Here is a 13215-nt window from a genome sequence, read left to right on the forward strand (position 1 = left end):
TTAAAATGGAGCACTAAAAAATGTTCAAATAACCCAAAAGGCAGGAAAGTGGAAAAGAGAGGAAATAATAACAGAGGCATAACACAAAGAAAAGAAATAATAAAATGGTAGGTTTAAACCAAGCATATCAATAACTACATTAAGTGGAATGGTCTAAACATACAATTAAAAGACAGAGACTGTCAGAACAGATTTAAAAAACATGATCCCACCACAAAGACTATAAGAAAATCATTTAAAATATAATGATACAGGTAGATGAAAAGTAAAAGATGAAAAAAGATATGATGCAAATGCTGATCAAAAGAAAGAATTCAGGGCTTCCCTGGTGGCGCAGTGGTTGAGAGTCCGCCTGCCGATGCAGGGTACACGGGTTCGTGCCCCGGTCCAGGAAGATCCCACATGCTGCGGAGCGGCTGCACCCATGAGCCATGGCCACTGGGCCTGCACGTCTGGAGCCTGTGCTCTGCAATGGGAGAGGCCACAGCGGTGAGAGGCACACGTACCACCAAAAAAAAGAAAGAATTCAGAGCAAAGAAAATTACAAGGATAAAGTGGGCCTTTCCGTCTGGTGGCAGCCATCAGGTGAGCCGAGATGGGCACTTGCTAGTACATCCAGGAGCTATGGAGGAAGAAGCAGTCCCACATAATTTGCTTTCTGTTCAGGGTGCACTGCTGGCAGTACCGCCAGCTCTCTGCACTGCAGAGGGCCCTCTGCCCCACCCAGCCTGACAAGGTACACAGGCTGGGCTACAAGGCCAAGCAAGGTTATGTCATATATCGGATTCATGTGCGCTGTGGTGCCCGCAAATGCCCAGTTCCTAATGGTGCCACCTACAGCAAGCCTCTCCATCATGGTGTCAACCAGCTCAAGTTTGCTCGGAGCCTTCATTCTGTTGCCAAGGAGTGAACTGGATGTCACTGTTGGGCCCTAAGGGTCCTGAATTCTTACTGGGTTGGTTACTTTGAGGTTATCATCATTGATCCATTCCATAAAGCTATCAGAAGAAACCCTGTCACCCAGTGGATCACCAAACCAGTCCACAAGCACAGGGAGATGTGGGGGCTGACATCTGCAGGCAGAAGGAGCCGCGGCCTTGGAAAGGGCCACAAGTCCCATCACACTATTGGTGGTTCTCGCCGTGCAGCTTGGAGAAGGCGCAATACTCTCCAGCTCCACCATTACCGCTAATATAAGTAATGTTTGTAAAATTCTTACCTAATAAACAATTTAGGACATTCATGTCCGCTTAAAGGTGTTTTTAAATTTGTCTGTTAAAACTAGTTGTCTCCAGATTATTTCATTGAATGCATTGTCAAATTATGAAAATTAAAGTGCAATAATGTTTGAAGACTTTAAGTGATGGTGTATCTTGTTTCTAATAAGGGAAATGCTTTTGTTTTTGCTTTATTAGGGAGTTGATATGTCCGTGTTTAAAATGCTGTTTGGTACAACAGGGGTAAAATAAATTCTGGAAAAGAGAAGTGCAGAAATTAGCCATGTAGATTTGTTGATGCATGTGATGAAACCTACAGCTTTATTGGGGTGGTGCAATGTTCTGCTGGTTTACTCTAAAGTGGCTGTTTTATGGAGTTTGGCAAGGACAAACTGTTTAAATTGGATTTTCCTTGGAAATGTGAAGGATGTCCTGATCCTTTATCATGATCATACGCAGAAAAACAATGAAAGTTGACTAGGGCCCACATTTTTAGACTTAATCTAATATTCCATTTATGTAACAGCTGCTTCCGAAAGGCGAAAAGTAAAGGAGTGTCACCATTTTTAAGAGAATTGAATAAACCTGTTGCAAGAGGGTTCTCTTACAAATGAAAACATCCTGGTTAACCTAAATTAAACTGCCTTGGCCTCCATGGTACCAATGATGTTCACATAAAAGATGGGAGCTACTGGTTTATTCCCAGGACTGGGATCTGTAGAATACTGAACTTCATGCAAAATAGTCATGGTATTTACACTGGTGTATACTGAAACTGATGGAAATTGAACATTAGGTAAATGAGAAGGGAGTTAATTAGCCCTAAGGTTTGTAAGCTAGTAATGCTAGGATTGGGAAATTGGTGTCCATCAGATACCTTTCAAGTGTGGGAGGACAGAAAAAGCTTGGATCAAAATTTTAAGTGTTTTATCTGTAATATTAGTTTGTGACCATTATGAACTCTCTAAGCCACCACAGAGGGGAAAACAGGGTTGGTTTTATTTAAAAGTAACACTGCTAGCTAAGTCTAATCAGTGCTATTTTGGGTCAAGCCACATTATCCATTCCCATAAGGATACTGAGAAAAGTCATGTAGTTGGTGTCAATACAAGTTCAATTGGTTTCCAATTTTATGTGTTGTTTACAGTTATTTTTTCTCATCCCTGCTCAAACTACCCTCAAGAGCCTCACCATTCCACAAACTTGCCAGGCCACCAGTTGTGGCTGGGCATACCACTACATTCTGCTTGCATCATGTTCTGTTTCCCAGGGTGGATTTGAGTGTATAGGAAATATGGAAGAGGAATTGCCCCAATTCTTGGTTTGCTATCTTAACAGGTAGGTTAATTCTGAAATCTAATTGCTGGTTTTCTTGAACCAATTTTTCTCGTATTTTCTTCAAGGGTCTTGAAAGGTCCACTTAATGATTTCCAGAAAACATGTAGCAGGCTCGCAAAACGTTTTGAGACCCAAATTTCTTCCCACTCAAAAAAAAAGTCTTAAACCATATAATTGTGTGTGTAGAGCTTGTTCAACTATACATAATAATAGAATAAATGTCTATTAAACTAAAAAGAAAGGATAAAGTGGGATATAAAGAGACATGTCATAATGCTAAAAGGGTTATTTAATTCACCCCAAAGACTTAACAATCCTAAATGTGTAAACACCTAACAACATGCTTCAAAATATGTGAAGCAAAAACTGTCAGATCTAAAATTAGAAGTAGAAAAATCCACAATTATAGTTGGAGACTTCAACATTCCTCTCTAATTAATATAGAGAACTAGCAGACAGAAAATCAGCAAGAATATGTAAGAACTGAACACTATTATCAACCAAGTGGAATTAGCTTATATGTACAGAACACTCCATCTAACAATCACAGAATATATATTCTTTCAACAAGATAGATCACATCCTGGGTCACAAAACAAACCTCAAATATAAAAGAACTGAAATCATACAGAATATGTTCCCTGACCATAAAGGAAATAAAATAGAAATCGACAACAGAGAGATAAGAGGAAAAGCTCCAAATACTTGGCTATTGGATATCATATATCTAAATAACCCATTAATCAAAGAGAAACTTTTAAGGGAAATTAGAAAATATTTTTAATTAAAGAAAAATGAAAAAACAACATAACTCAATTTGTGGGCTTAGAGGGAAATTCATAGCAGTAAATGATATTTTAGGGGAAAAAATCTCTCATATAAATACAGGTGACCCTTGAACAATCAGGGGTCAGGGGTGCCAAACCTCTGCACAGTCAAAAATCCATATCTAACTTATTGTCAGCCCTCCCTATCCATGGTTCCTCCATAACCTCAATTCCTCTGTATTGGCACTTTCACATCTGTGGATTCAACCAACCATGTGGATCGTGTAGTACTGTAGTATTTACTATTGAAAATAATCCACATATAAGTGGACCTGCACAGTTCATACCCCTGTTGTTCAAGGGTCAACTGTAATCTAGGCTTCCCCCTTAGGAACCTAGAAAAAGAGCAAAATAAACCCAAAGCAAGCAGAAAAAGGAAATAAGATAAAGCAGAAATCAATGAAGCTGAAAACAGGAAAACAACAGAGAAAAATAAATGAAAACAAAAGCTGGTCCTTTGAAAAGATCAATAAAATTGATAAACCTCTAGCAAAACTGAGAAAGAAAAAAAAAAGCAAATTACCAATATGAGGAATGAAAGAGGAGATTATCACTATAGACCCCGCAGACATAAAAAGATAATAAGGGGATACTACCATGAATAACTCTACACACATAAGTTAGACAACTTAAATGAAATGGACAGACTGCTCGAAAACCACAAACTACTAAAACTCATTGAAGATGAAACAGGTAACCTGAATAATGACCCATCTATTAAGGAAATTAAATTCACAGCTAAAAATCTTTTTTAAAAGAAATGCCCAGGCCCAGATGGTTTCACTGGCAAATTCTAACAAACATTTAAAGAAAAGATAACACCATTTTATAGGCAAGTGGTTATGGCACAGGGACTACAGTCAGACTTCCTGAATTTTAATCTCTGCTCAGCCACTTACTAATTCTGTGCTCTTGGGAAACTGTTCACATTTCTGTGCTTCAGAATGTTTCATTATTGGTTCAAAAGGGGAAAATAATAGTATTGTACTTATAGGATTGATATGAGTATTGAATAAATTATTAAATATAAAGTAAAAAAATTAAAAAAAGAAAAGAACACCAATTCTGAAAAATCTCTTCCAGAAAACAGGAGAGGACAGAATCTTTCCCTACTCATTTTATGAAGCCCTGATACCAAACCCAGACAAACAATACAAAAAAGAAAACTATAGACCAATATCCCTCATGAATATAAAAGCAAATACCCTCAACAAAATATTAGCAAATCTAACAGCAATATATAAAACCCTACAACCAATTGGGGTTTCTCCCAGGAATGAAAAGCAGGTTCAATATTTGAAAATCAATCAATGTAATCAACATATTAAGTCTAAAAAAGAAAAACCAAATGATAATATCAGTTGATGAGGACAAAACCATTTGTCAAAATTCAAAATGCATTCATAATAGAAAACTCTCAGCATAGTAGGAATAGAAGGGAACTTCCTCAACTTGATAAAGAACTTAAAGGTAAAATAAGAAAAAGCTGTGCTCTCTCGTCACTTCTATCAAACATCATACTAGAAGTCTTAGCCTGTGCAAAAAGGGACAAAAAATATATAAAAGGTATACAGATTGAAAGAAAGAAATGAAAGTATCCCTACTCCTAAACAGCATGATTGTTTGCTTAGAATATATCAGAGAAATCTATTTTTTTTAAAGTCCTATAACTAACAGCTTAGCAAGGAAGCAGGATATAAGGTCAATACAAAAATCAATCATATTTCTATATGGTGGCAATAAACAACTAGAAACGGAATCTTTAAAAAAATATATCATTTACAACAGCTCCAAAGAAATGAAACATTCAGGTATATATCTAACAAAACATGTACAGGATCTCTATGCTGAACACTACAAAACATAGATGCTTCCATGAAAAAATCAAAGAAAATCTAAAGAAATGGAGAAATATGCTATATTCATGTGGTGGAAGATTCAGCATATTAAAGATGTCATTTCTCCCCAAAGTCATCAGATTCATGATTAGATTTAACCTAATTCAAACAAAAAAGCCAGTAAGATTCTTTGTAAATATAGACAAGATGATTCTAAAATTTATAAAGAACAGCAAAAGATCTAGAATAGCTAAAACAAATTTTAAAAAGAAGAATAAAGTTGGAGAAACACAATGATTTTAAGGCATAATATAAAGCTACAGTAATCAAGACAGTGGTATTGATGAAGTGATAACAGAACAATGGAACAAAAGAGAGTTAAGATATTGACCTACATAAATACAGGCAACTGATTTTTGAAACAGGTGCAAAAGCAATTTAGAGGAGGAAAGATAGTCTTTTGAACTAACGGTGTGGGAACAATTAGACATCCATATGTAAAAAACAGATCTCCACCTAAACTTCACATCATGGACAAAGATTAACTCGAAATAGGCACATATCTAAATGTAAAACATATAACTACATAACTTTTAGAAGAAAACATAGGAGAAAATCTTCATGATCTAAGGTTAATATAAGAGTTCTTAGACATGAGTCCTTTTAAAAAATGATAAATTGGACTTCATCAAAATTAAAATCTTGCTTGGTGAATGACACCATTAAGAGAATAAAAATCCAGGGCTTCCCTGGTGGAGCAGTGGTTGAGATCCGCCTGCAGATGCAGGGGGCACGGGTTCGTGCCACGGTCCGGGAAGATCCCACGTGCCGTGGAGCAGCTGGGCCTGTGAGCCATGGCCGCTGAACCTGCGCGTCCAGAGCCTGTGCTCTGCAATGGGAGAGGCCACAACAGTGAGAGGCCCACGTACCGCAAAAAAAAAAAAAAAAAGAATAAAAAACCAAGCCACAGATGTAGAGAAAATATTTACTGATAAACCACATAACCAACAAAGGATTTTTATTCAGAATATAAAAAAAAAAAAAAAAAGAATAAAAAACCAAGCCACAGATGTAGAGAAAATATTTACTGATAAACCACATAACCAACGAAGGAGTTTTATGCAGAATATTAAAAAAAAAAAAACTCTCGGACTTCCCCGGCAGTCCAGTGGTTAAGCCTCCACGCTTCCAATGCAGGGGGTGTGGGTTCAATCCCTGGTCGGGCAACTAAGATCCCACAGGCTGCACGGTGCAGCCAAACAAAACAAAACAAAACAAAAAACAAAACTCTCAAAACACCACAGCAAGAAAACAAACTACCAAATTTAAATTAAAGCAAAATACTCCTCTCAACAAATACTTGAGTAAAATACTCCTCTGATGGGCTCAATAAAAGTCATGAATTTTAATTTAGTTTGGCTAATTGTAAGGGTAAGAGCAACACTACTTCCAGCTCCCTACATCCCAAGGCAGAAGCTGGCCCAAACAGATTATTTTTTCAAAAACATTCTATTGTGAAATATTACAGAATTCTGTTTTAATAATCACCAGGGTAAAAGTAGGTTGAAAAAATTACTCCTACTCCTGTTCTATATCCTCAACCCACTTCACCCCCTCCTCCTTGGTGTTTTAGAATTTTGGTTCAGACTTGCTTTGCAGAGGATTCCCCATGCTGCATGGGAACTTGTCACTTTGGTCTTTGTATGAACGGGCACCATATTTCGATTATTTCTGAGTTTGAGTGTTTATTGGAAGATATTTGTTTCATACCTCTTTCAAAAAGTTGTCAAGCTGATTCAGAATATTTATAAATACCAGTTTGTTTGTGAACCACGTTTTAACCCACCCTTCCTGTTTCTCAGGATGTTTCAAATCTGTATGCATTTCATACTCAGTGGTGTTGTAGATCATTAAATTTTATTAATGTGAAAGAGATCCATTCATTTGCTTGACTCCATTTTAAATCTTTTGGGTGCTGACCGGGCAGAATGCAACCCTCCATTTGGGCTCTATTCTCCATTTTCATCCTGGACAACTGCAAACCAATGATTGACACTGAGTACTAGTTGAGCCTGCTTGGGGAAGGGGGTGAGGGTAGTCAGGGCTGAGCAGTGTCTAGTGCCTGGAACTCACTGAGCATTTGCTGAATCTGTTAATTTGATTATACTATTCAGTAGTGTGAAAAGGCAAGTGTTAAAATAAAACGTGTTAGGGAAAAGGAGGCTCTATCACAACAAGCTGCAGTATATTTTGCCAAAGCTATTAGATTTTTGAGGCAGCTGGTAGTTTATCAATTTTTACTGCTCCAATATAGTTATTTTATGGCCATTACTAGCAAAAGCGGATTACAGGAATAGTGTTTGACAGGAAAGAAGGGCCCAGTGTGAGTCTATTTGTTCTGGATCTCTAAAACAAAGGTTCTTAATGTCATCCTCTCGGTTTATAGATAGAACAGTAACATGATAGGAAAGACATCAGTTTCTCATTTTGTGAGAGTAGTTCCAGAAAGTCTTTCTGCAGTTTTCTTGAGCACCTGCAGAGGTATCCAGTTTTTTTCCTGAAAAGACCTCTTCAGGTACCAGCATGATCACAAAGGTATTTCAAGGTGCTCTTACAGCATTAAAACCAGCAGTCAGTAGTAGATATCTGGGACTTTGTGCAGGATGGGACATGGTCCACAGACAATGTTGTAGGATGTTCGGGGTATAATATATATAATTACAATATAATTTTCAAAATTAAGAACATGACTCACATACAAATACAGAATGAACACATGTCAAAGACTAATTTATTAGTGAGGGACCCAGCATTATGTAAGGCTGATTCAAAGAATATTTGAGAGATTCAGTATATATAAATACTGAAAGTAAAAATGCTAGAATAAGATAGCCAAATTAGATAGAAAAGTGGTTAATGCACTATAGGACAGTTAATCCATAGTCTTTGGGATTATTTCTTCTACCAAACAGAAATTTTTTTCATCTCTACCAGACAAAAAATCTTTAAGTTAACATGTCACTTCAAAAAGTCTGGATCCTAATCATTAGTGAATAATAAGCCAAACAAGGATGTAATCCCCTAGAGAACTAAATAATCCTTGGGTTATTTAGACACACTTGGGTTATAGACACACATCTCTCAGTCAATGCTCCAGAATGACAACGAAAGGACATTTGGTCGTCCTTTTGTATTATTTTTTAAGTTTTAAAATAATTTCTATTAACAGAGGGTTAATAGTTTTATACCTGAGTCTAAGTCTTTGGAAGTAAAATTAAGGTTCTAGGGGGCCCACCTTTGGAATAGTGTAGTAACGCTTCTATATTTTACTTTACACATGTGTTTCAAAATAGTCATTTATTTACCTTTCAAAGAAATCATAGGATCTTAGAAGTCATCTGAGATCCAGTCATCTCCTAGGGCAGGAATGCTTTCTTTAGCAGTCTTGACAGGTAATCATGAAGCATTTGTGCACAAGAAGGAAGGAAACTAACATTACCGAGTGCCTATTATGTACAAATTTATTTTCAAAGGGCCAAATTTCTTTTCTCACAGTAATACATTTAGCCACATTTATCAAATAAATAGATCTCTTCAGCATAATTGCTTTGAATTATACCTTATTTTAAAAATTTGTACACAGTATAATTTACCCTTTTTAATGTACAGTTCAAGTTCTGACAAATACCTATGGTTGTAATTACCACCAAAAACAAAATACAGAACAGTTCCAAGCATAATTTCCTTTTAAATGTCAATTAATCAACAAGCATTTATTGACTGCTGACGTGTCCAGTAGTTACTGGTCAGTCTTTGCAGATAGCAGGAAGAGTGTGAAAAGGTAGGAGAAGTAAAAGATATGATGCCACTCTCCAAGGAACTTCCACAGTCTAAACTGCAGGGCACAGTTGCACACACACAAACCAAGCACAAATAAGCAATCTACTAGGTAATAATCTGCATGACATGTGGGTTCTGGTATTGATACTGCCATCATGTGACCTTGAATAAGCCATTTATTATTATTATTTCTTATCTGGGACTTTCTTTCCTCATTCATAACTAGAAGGGGTTGTCCTAGACAATCTCTTAGGTCTCTCCTAATTGTAAGCACATGTGAATCAGGTAGTGAGGGTTCAGAGTGATGGTGGAAGGTTGGGAAGTTGAGAACAGCTTTATGGCATTGAGGCAGTCCATGGGTTGGCCCCTCAGGGTTTAGTGAACGAAGTAATTAGTGAGGGATGCAGCATGCAGCTGAAAGATATGACCTGTCAAAGGGCTGTGAAGGGAGCAAATGAATGGATGTTGGTCAAGTGGAGTGAAGAAGAACTGCAAGGTGTCATCCTGGAAGACAGTGTTGAGCCCACGCTTTGAACTGTTTGAGAGCCAGGGAGAGACATGAGGATTAGGAAGCTTGGTTGTCTACTAAGTAAAGAGGAGTGACACCTTGATGACAGGGATCCACAGCAATCTCTTACTGACAACCTACCATGAACATGCCCTCTAGATGCCAGGAATACAGCAGTACAAAACCTGCTCTTTCAGTTATTTACTGCTGCATAACAAATCATCCCAAAATTTAGTGACTTAAAATAACAACCATTTTATTTGCTCATAATTCTGTGGGTCAGCAATTTGAGCTAGAATCAGCTGAGTGGTTCTTCTGCTAGTCTTTCCGAGAGTTCCTCATGAAGTTGGTCATCTGGCAATACGACTAGGGTTGAGTATTTAAGATGGCGTCACTCACATGTCTGATGGTTGGCTGCTGACTGGCCTCTCAATATCATCTCTCTTCCTCCAGCAGACTAGCTGGGGCTTCTTCACATGGTTGCTTCAGCGTTCTCAGGGAGAAGAGGAAAGCTACAAGACTTCTTGAGACCTAGGCTCAGAAGTCACCCAGTTACTCATGCTGCATTTATTGGCCAAAGCGAGTTACAAGAACAGCTCAGATTCAAGGAGTAGAGAAATAGACTCCACCTCCTGATGGAAGAAGCTGCAAAGTCACACTGTAAAGTGGTGTATATACAGAAATGAAAAGACTTGGTGGCCATTAAGCACTCTATCACACCATTCCATTTGGGAAAATGAGTGTTAAGCACATAGTCCTGTGGGCCTTGAGAGATGGAAGGAACCACTGAGGTGAAAAAAATGAGCTTTTGAGTGGATCCTGAGAAATGTGCAGATAGAACAAACAGAGGAATGTGGAGAACTTCAGGCAGAGGCAGTACAGAGTGGCAGGACGACTCATGGTATGTTTAGACTCTAGTGAATGCACACTTGGGTGGAGTGGGTAGAGAAGAGGATTTAAGACATAAGCGGTAAGGATGGTGGGAAAGGTTATGCTTGGGTGTGGGGGACTTTACCTGCTAGGCTCTCAGGAGTACAGGCATACCTACTATGCAGTGAGCAGCCAGGAGTACATGGTGGCTTAGTGGCAGGAGTGGGTATGGTGGTGTAGCGAAGACACCTTTAAGAGCCTGCATCTTTATGAACAGCAGTTTGGAAGGAAGTTGAGTTTGACCTGGAGCGGCACAGAGATCATGGCAAGAAATCAGCCTAGAGAGTTTCCCTAAAGGCAAGTGCCTACACGGATTCTCCTCAAGGGGCTAAAGGGCATAATGGAGTTTTAAAGGTAGGCTTATTTGGAAGTATAAAAAAATGTTTATCCTGGATTGAATTATCCTAGAGAGAGCTAAATTTAGGTTCATAACACACAAACATACCCTCCTCTCTCCTGTATAAGATTCGACTTTCATGTGAGACAAGTAGGATACAACTGTTTACAGTCAAAGTTTTGTTTGTATTTGAAAAGAAAAAATCCTAGTGCTCTTTAACATTATAAGTGGGCAAGGAATCATGGATGAGGCCAGAAACCATGATGCAGCCAGGGAAAAGCTGCCTGCAGTTTTGACTGTAATCTAAACTACAGAGCCATGCTCTGCCCAGGCAGACTGTATAGCCACACTTTTCACAGTGGCAGCATAGGAAAACACCAGTTTTCTTTTGACAGTCTGCAAAATGTATATTTCTTTTCCAAACTACTGCTTTCCACAGGATTTATGTGGCCATTAGAACAGGTTATGTGTACTTTTTTTAAATACAAAATGAGAAGTGATGTTTGGTTTGTTAATTAAACAGCAGGCAGCAAATAGATAACCAGCAAGGACCTACTGTATAGCTCAGGGAACTATAAGGGAAAATAATCTGAAAAAGAATACACACACACACACACACACACACACACACGTATCTGAATCACTTTGCTGTACACCTAAAACTAACAAAATTGTAAATCAACTATACTTCAATAAAAAATAAAAAACCAGCAGGCAACAATTCTGTTTCAGGTATTTGTGAGAGACAGAACGTAGAGAATTTGAAGCTCTACTATCACTATGGGAGGGGCAGTCTAGTTGTAAAGCTTCAGGTCATGTGTATACGAAATAGGTCACAGAGTAATTAAGTATGGCATTAGGTGCCAAAGTGAATAAAAAAGACAGGACTTAAAATGAGAGAATATGGCACAGAGGATAACATCCAAGTGTGTGGGTTTTGGGGAAATGGAGAATCTCCCAAGCTAGAATTTCCAAGAATTTGGAATTGGCCCAGGCAGCATTGATTGGCAGGAAGAAGAGGACAGGATGATCCAGCTGTGAGGAAAGGCTCCAGGTAAACTCGAGTGTTGGATTGTTGGTGGTATTGGGGGAGGGGAGCCAGTGAGGAAACAGTTCAGAGATGACTTCCCAGTCTGTGTGCTTAAGATTTCTGTTAAACCTAGTTGCCCTGAAATCCCAGGTGAAGAACTGTCCTCAGTTGATGGATTGTGTCATGGGAAAACATTACAAAACAACTGAAACTAATAGGAATAGAAAGGATATTTAGGTTCCTCTTTACACATACAGGGCTTTATCCACTGTCTAGTAGGTGAATGGGTGGCCCTTTGTGCATACATCATAGGATAGGGAAAAGTTCTCCAAGGGAAAATACATCTCCTCTGCCCTTGGTGCTTGCTCAGACTGAGCCAGACCATAGCATGCAGCAGTTATGCAAGAAAGGGACCTCCACTGCATTTTCTAATGACATAGTATTCTAGGGAGATATCTGAGTGGACATGCTGTTTTTGTCAATTCTCTCCTCAATGTGCTCCTCAAAACTGGGGAGGTTTCCTGTAAAAAGATGTGTTTTCTTTTAGGATCTGAGAAATTATAGATGGTTCATATCACGGGGGTTCCAATAAATCATGCCTCATCAGTGTCCTCAACAGTTAGCTTTTTAAAAAAGTATAAAAATAGCATTTAGTGATTATCCGAATTACTTAATTTTGTGGGGAGGTACTCAGGTTTACACACTTGAGGACTGTCTACACATAGGCCTGGTATATGGCAACCACTCGAGTGTTAGTTCATTCTGAGCTACTTTCTGCAGCTTCTTTATGAAGTATAGCAATGCACTAAATTTTTGGTGAACGTGATTCTTTAATGTTGGGAGGACAAGTAAAACCATCAAAATGGGGCATCTGGTCCAATCTTTGGATATTATATAGAACTCCCATACATCTAAATGTTCCTAAGGACAACTGAGGACAACATTTAAAATTTCGCCAATGGACACCATGCTTTGAAGGCTTGCCTACGAAACACACCACACCTATGGATTATTATTATTTTTTAATTACTTATCTCCATACCATTTTATTTTATTCTGTTTTTTTAAACAACACTAGAGTATAATTGCTTTCCAATGGTGTGCCAGTTTCTGCTTTATAACAAAGTGAATCAGTTATGCATATACATATGTCCCCGTATCTCTTCCCTCACCCGTCTCCCTCCCTCCAGGTTGCTTCCACGTCCTGGCTATTGTAAACAGAGCAGCAATGACCATTTTGGTACATGACTCTTTTTTTTTTTAACCATCTTTATTGGGGTATAATTGCTTTACAATGGTGTGTTAGTTTCTGCTTTATAACAAAGTGAATCAGTTATACATATACATATG

At 38.2% G+C, this 13215-nt stretch overlaps 1 protein-coding gene and 1 pseudogene across 2 annotated transcripts in view; one reads left to right on the forward strand and one right to left on the reverse strand.

Annotated features, from left to right (window-relative positions):
* JADE3 (jade family PHD finger 3) overlaps positions 1–13215 on the reverse strand; it is a 142538-nt gene that overhangs the window by 111245 nt on the left and 18078 nt on the right. The window lies entirely within an intron of this gene.
* On the forward strand, positions 596–1192 carry LOC112398814 (60S ribosomal protein L15-like; annotated as a pseudogene).

This window comes from Neophocaena asiaeorientalis, unplaced genomic scaffold, assembly GCF_003031525.2.
Source record: "Neophocaena asiaeorientalis asiaeorientalis breed wild unplaced genomic scaffold, Neophocaena_asiaeorientalis_V1.1 scaffold243, whole genome shotgun sequence".
In the NCBI taxonomy this organism is placed as follows: domain Eukaryota; kingdom Metazoa; phylum Chordata; class Mammalia; order Artiodactyla; family Phocoenidae; genus Neophocaena; species Neophocaena asiaeorientalis.